The 6312-nt window shown below is 46.5% G+C and overlaps 1 non-coding gene across 1 annotated transcript; it reads left to right on the top strand.

Moving 5' to 3' along the window:
- The first annotated feature begins 4862 nt into the window (after positions 1 to 4862).
- On the top strand, positions 4863 to 5027 carry LOC121857615. Its single transcript, XR_006087246.1, has one exon. It is a non-coding gene; the product is annotated as a 5.8S ribosomal RNA (ribosomal RNA).
- The last annotated feature ends 1285 nt before the right edge of the window (positions 5028 to 6312 follow it).

Raw genomic sequence — 6312 nt, 5'->3', positions numbered from 1 at the left:
TTGACTTTGACAGTCTCCCACAGGGTGTGTGGCGATTCTCGGATTATTTTGTATAATATTGTTGTTAAGTACTAAATCGACCCTCAATTGGCTTTGACAGTCTTCCACTCGGTGTGTGGGGATTCTCGGATTATTTCGTATAATATTGTTATAAAGTACTAAATCGACCCTTAATTGACTTTCACAGTCTCCCACTCAGTGTGTGGCGATTCTCGGATTATTTCGTATAATATTGTTATAAAGTACTAAATCGACCCTCAATTGACTTTGACAGTCTCACACTCATTGTGTGGCGATTCTCGGATTATTTCGTATAATATTGTTATAAAGTATTAAATCGACCATCAATTGACTTTGACAGTCTCCCACTCGGTGTATGGCGATTCCCGGATTATTTCGTATAATAGTGTTATAAAGTACTAAATCGACCCCCAATTGACTTTGAGAGTCTCCCACACGATGTGTGGCGATTCTCGGATTATTTCGTATAATATTGTTATAAAGTACTAAATCGACGCACAATTGACTTTGACAGTTCTCCTCCTATGGTGTGAAGGTTCTCGGATCAAGTCGTATAATATTAGCATAAACTATATAATAATGTATTATATCGACCCTAAATTGCCTTTGACAGTCTCCCACACGGTGTGTGGAGATTCTCGGATTATTTTGTGTAACATTATCATAAAGTATAATAAGTATTAAACTGACCCCCAATTGACTTTGTAAGTCTCCCCCTAGGGTGTGAAGGTTCTCGGATCATGTCGTATAATATTAGCATAAAGTATATAATAAAGTATTAAATCGACCCTCAATTGCCTTTGACAGTCTCCCATTCGGGTGTGGAAGTTCTGTGGTATGTTGTCTAATATGATCGAGAGGCCCACTCCCCTTAATATAGTGAAATTATGCCATCTAGCGTACAAGAGCGGCGGTTTTCATGACAGTGTCCCACTGGGTGTGTGGCGATTCTCGGATTTTTTTTTATAATATTGTTATAAAGTACTTAATCGACCCTCAATTGACTTTGACAGTCTCCCACTCGTTGTGTGGCGATTGTCGGATTATTTTTCTATAATATTGTTATAAAGTACAAAATCGACCCTCAATTGACTTTGACAGTCTCCCACTTGCTATGTGACGATTCTCGGATTACTTGGTAAAATATTGTTATAAAGTACTAAATCGACCCTCAATTGACTTTGACAGTCTCCCACTGGTTTTGTAGCGATTCTCGAATTATTTCGTATAATATTGTAATAAGTACTAAATCGACCCTCAATTGACTTTGACAGTCTCCCACTCGGTGTGTGGCGATTGTCGGATTATTTTTCTATAATATTGTTATAAAGTACAAAATCGACCCTCAATTGACTTTGACAGTCTCCCACTTGCTATGTGACGATTCTCGGATTACTTGGTAAAATATTGTTATAAAGTACTAAATCGACCCTCAATTGACTTTGACAGTCTCCCAGTGGGTGTGTGGCGATTCGCTGATTATTTCGTATAATATTGTTATAAAGTACTAAATCGACCCTCAATTGACTTTGACAGTCTCCCAGTCGTTGTGTGGCGATTGTCGGATTATTTTTTATATTATTGTTATAAAGTACTAAATCGACCCTCAATTGACTTTGACAGTCTCCCACTCGGTGTGTGGCGATTCTCGGATTATTTCGTATAATATTGTTATAAAGTGTTAAATCGACCTCAATTGACTTTGACAGTCTGCCACTCGGTGTGTGGCGATTGTCGGATTATTTTTTTATAATATTGTTCTTAAGTACTAAATCGACCCTAAATTGACTTTGACAGTCTCCCACTCGGTGTGTGGCGATTCTCGGATTATTTCGTATAATATTGTTATAAAGTACTAAATCGACCCTCAATTGTTTTTGACAGTCTCCCACTGGGTGTGTGGCGATTCTCGGATTATTTCGTATAATATTGTTATAAAGTACTAAATCGACCATCAATTGACTTTGACAGTCTCCCAGTGGATGTGTGGCGATTCGCGGATTATTTCGTATAATATTGTTATAAAGTACTAAATTGACCCTCAATTGACTTTGACAGTCTCCCACTGGGTGTGTAGCGATTCTCGGATTATTTCGTATAATATTGCTATAAAGTACTAAATTGACCCTTATTTTACTTTGACAGTCTCCCACAGGGTGTGTGGCGATTCTCGGATTATTTTGTATAATATTGTTCTTAAGTAATAAATCGACCCTCAATTGGCTTTGACAGTCTTCCACTCGGTGTGTGGCAATTCTCGGATTATTTCGTATATTATTGTTATAAAGTACTAAATCGACCCTCAATTGACTTTGACAGTCTCCCACTCAGTGTGTGGCGATTCTCGGATTATTTCGTATAATATTGTTATAAAGTACTAAATCGACCATCAATTGACTTTGACAGTCTCCCACTCGGTGTATGGCGATTCCCGGATTTTTTCGTATAATATTGTTATAAAGTACTAAGTCAACCCTCAATTGACTTTGACAGTCTCCCAATGTCTTCTTCTTTGCTGTCGGTCTCCTCTCTCGATCTCTCACTATTTTGGCCGCCGTGATAGGCGCTGCCAATAGCAGCAGCTACCTGGTTGATCCTGCCAGTAGTCATATGCTTGTCTCAAAGATTAAGCCATGCATGTGTAAGTACAAGACGATTTAAGGCGAAACCGCGAATGGCTCATTAAATCAGCTATGTTTCATTGGATCTGTAAACCCACTTACTTGGATAACTGTGGCAATTCTAGAGCTAATACATGCAATTGGTCTCTGACCGCAAGGGAAGAGCGCTTTTATTAGTTCAAAACTGGTCGGGCCCCGGTCCGTAACCCACCTGTGGTGAATCTGAATAACTTCGGGCTGAGCGCACGGTCTCCGCACCGGCGCCGCTTCTTTCAAGTGTCTGCCTTATCAGCTTTCGATTGTAGGTTATGCGCCTACAATGGCTATAACGGGTAACGGGGAATCAGGGTTCGATTCCGGAGAGGGAGCCTGAGAAACGGCTAACACATCTAAGGAAGGCAGCAGGCACGCAAATTACCCACTCCCGGCACGGGGAGGTAGTGACGAAAAATAACGATGTGAGTCTCATCCGAGGCCTCGCGAATCGGAATGAGCACACTTTAACCTTTTAACGAGCATCCATTGGAGGGCAAGTTCCTGGAAAGCCAGCAGGCTGCGGCAATTCCAGCTTCACAGCGTATACGTTAAGGCGTTAAAAAGCCCGAGTTGAATCTCTTTGTGTCTCCGGGGATTGACGGCACCACCCGTGTTTACTGTCACGCTCCTAACAGTTGCCCCGCCAGCTCGCTGCATGATGCTTTGTCGAGTGTCCCGGAGGGCCGGAGAGTTTACTTTGAAAAAATTAGAGTGCTCAGAGCAGGCTATTTGAATGGCCCGAATGGTGATGCATGGAATAATGGAATAGGACCTCGGTTCTATTTTGTTGGTTCTCGGAACAAGAGGTAATGACTAATCGGAACAGGCGGGGGCATTCGTATTGCGACGCTAGAGGTGAAATTCTTGGACCGTCGCAAGACGAACTACTGCGAAAGCATTTGCCAAGGATGTTTTCATTAATCAAGAGCGAAAGTTAGAGGTTCGAAGGCGATCAGATACCGCCCTAGTTCTAACCATAAACGATGCCAACTAGCGATCCGCCGGCGCTATTCCCATGACCCGGCGGGCAGCTTCCGGGAAACCAAAGTCTTGGGTTCCGGGGAAGTATGGCGCAGCTGAAACTAAAGGAATTGACGGAAGGGCACCACCAGGAGTGGAGCTCATGCCGAATTTTGACTCAACACGGAAACCCCTGCTACCAGGCCCAGACACCGGAAGGATTGACAGATTGAGAGCTCTTTCTCGATTCGGTGGGTGGTGGTGCATGGCCGTTCTTAGTTGGTGGAGCGATTTGTCTGGTTAATTCCAATAATGAACGAGACTCTGGCCTACTAAGTAGTCGACGGATCTCCAGAAAATGGTGTCCAGTTCGCAACTTCTTCTTAGACGGATAAGCGGCAATTCTAGCCGCACGAGATTCAGCAATAACAGGTCTGTGATGCCCTTAGATGTTCTGGGCCGCACGCGCGCTACACTGAAGGGATCAACGAGTTTTCCCCCTCCGAGAGGAGCGGGTAACCCGTTCAAAGCCTTTCTTAATAGGGATTGGGGCTTGCAATTGTTTCCCATGAACGAGGAATTCCCAGTAAGTGCAAGTCATCAGCTTGCGCTGACTACGTCCCTGCCCTTTGTACACACCGCCCGTCGCTACTACTGATTGAATGATTTAGTGAGGCCTTCGGACTGGCGCTCTTGGATTGTCGGCCCCGTTGCCCGCGAGGGTTTTCTGGGGTCGTCGCCTCGAGCTGACGGAAAGATGTCCAAACTTGATCATTTAGAGGAAGTAAGAGTCGTAACAAGGTTTCCGTAGGTGAACCTGCGGAAGGATCATTAACAGAGAGAAAGAGAACGGGGCGCTCTTTAAACTACTTTACTGATTTGGGCGGTCTCGGGCTCTGCTCTGGCAACTCCAGCAGCGAATGAGGACAATCCCGGCCCCCACACCAAAAATACTACGCTGTAGGTGGACCACACTTGGGCGAGAGCGCGCAACCGGAGGAGGACGGACGGGGCTTTGGACGGCTGCCCGTCCGTTCCTTACTACCGGCGAATAAGCCTCTTGCCCAAGAGTGAAATTACAATGCCAAAAAGAATTCCTAAACTTAACAACAACAAGCCGTCCGGCCAAACCCAACCCACAAACTTGGGCTATGTCTGTCAAACCCTTTCATTGAGACTCGACCTGTGATGGTTAGTCGCAAAAAGACCAAATGGCAAATGCACAACTCTTAACGGGGGATCACTCGGCTCGTGGGTCGATGAAGACCGCAGCAAACTGCGTGTCGGTTATGTGAATCGCAAGAATACCAGATACATCGACAAGTTGAACGCATATTGCGGCGGCGGCAGCCATATGAGCTTGTCGCCGCCACTCCTCTACGAGGGTCGGAAATATACATCCATCGGTTGCTGCGAGTTTGGTGCCTGCTGACTGTCTCCCCGACACGAGGGTAACCCGAACCGGGCTTCCGCCTTGGGGTTTAATCGCCCGCGCCTTGCGCGAGGCGTGCCCTTAAAAACAAGCCTATCACTAGCAAGTCCATGGACTTGGCGCACCCACATTCAACCACAACAAAGCCGGCCACCGTGTGTGTCCCGTCCCGACGACAGTTGTCGCCCTCGTAAATAACTGGAGGCGCTCTTTTGCCTGCTGTCCACAGAGACACGAATGGCCGTCGGCCTCTCATGGCTGATGCTGCACATGTTCTAAGAGGCGCACGTCCTCCTTCTCTCTCGGAGAAGAAGCACTCCATCCCACGAAGAGGAAACGAAACCGGGTCGGATATCTTTTAAGTAAGCCCGCCGGAATTTCGTCTATCACCTCGAAAAGAGTGCTTGGCATGCATTGCAGTGGAACCTAAATTGAGTGCGCCTGGGCCCTCAGTCTATATATCTAGCATGTAGTGGCGCAGGCAGAGAGATGACAATTGCTCTCGTCGGGACGAGAATGTTTGGGTGACGCCATGCTGTTCCTCACGCGCTCCTCCAAACTCTCCCACGGTCAGATGCGGTGTGGGCGTTCTCTTTAAGAGTTCGCTACGAGTCCACGTCTATCTCATGACAGGCCTGGGAGGGAGGCAGGGGGAGTTCTCTCTAAACGCGTTAAAGACGGTGTTGCGCCTCATTACGGCGCTCGCCGGGATAGAGCCCTAGTTCTGCAGCCGGAAAGGCCGCTCACGCCAATTAATACTGCGACTCTCGCTCTCTTTCTCCGGATAAACAAATGCCACTACTGTGGCATGCGTGAACGGGGAAAGAGGTCAAAGTTTAAGCGGCAAAGGTGCGGCCGAGTAAGGGCGGAACACGAGCGTATATGCATTAAAACTGTGTATATGACTCTGCGAGAGATGTTCTGCTGGAACACTTTTCCTATTGGCTATTTACCACTATTGATGTTGCTGAGAGGGCCGAGCACCTAAGCTGCTCGTTGTGAATAAGAAGGAACGGAGTCAGGGGTGGGAGTGCCGGCGCCATGGCTGCTGGTACCCCCGCCACAATACCCTCAAACCTTCCTTTATCTCTCTCTCTCTCTCTCTCTCTCTGTGTGTTTTAAGAAGAAGAAGAAGAATAAGAAGGAACGGAGCCAGGGTTGGGAGTACCGGCGCCATGGCCGCTGGTACCCCCGCGACAAGCCCCTCAAACCTTCCTCTCTCTCTGTCTTAAGAATAAGAAG

The sequence above is a fragment of the Homarus americanus genome, unplaced genomic scaffold (genome assembly GCF_018991925.1).
Source record: "Homarus americanus isolate GMGI-L3 unplaced genomic scaffold, GMGI_Hamer_2.0 scaffold42669, whole genome shotgun sequence".
NCBI lineage: Eukaryota > Metazoa > Arthropoda > Malacostraca > Decapoda > Nephropidae > Homarus > Homarus americanus.
The sequence above is the reverse complement of the archived record's forward strand: the minus strand, read 5'-3'. Positions and strand labels throughout refer to the sequence as shown.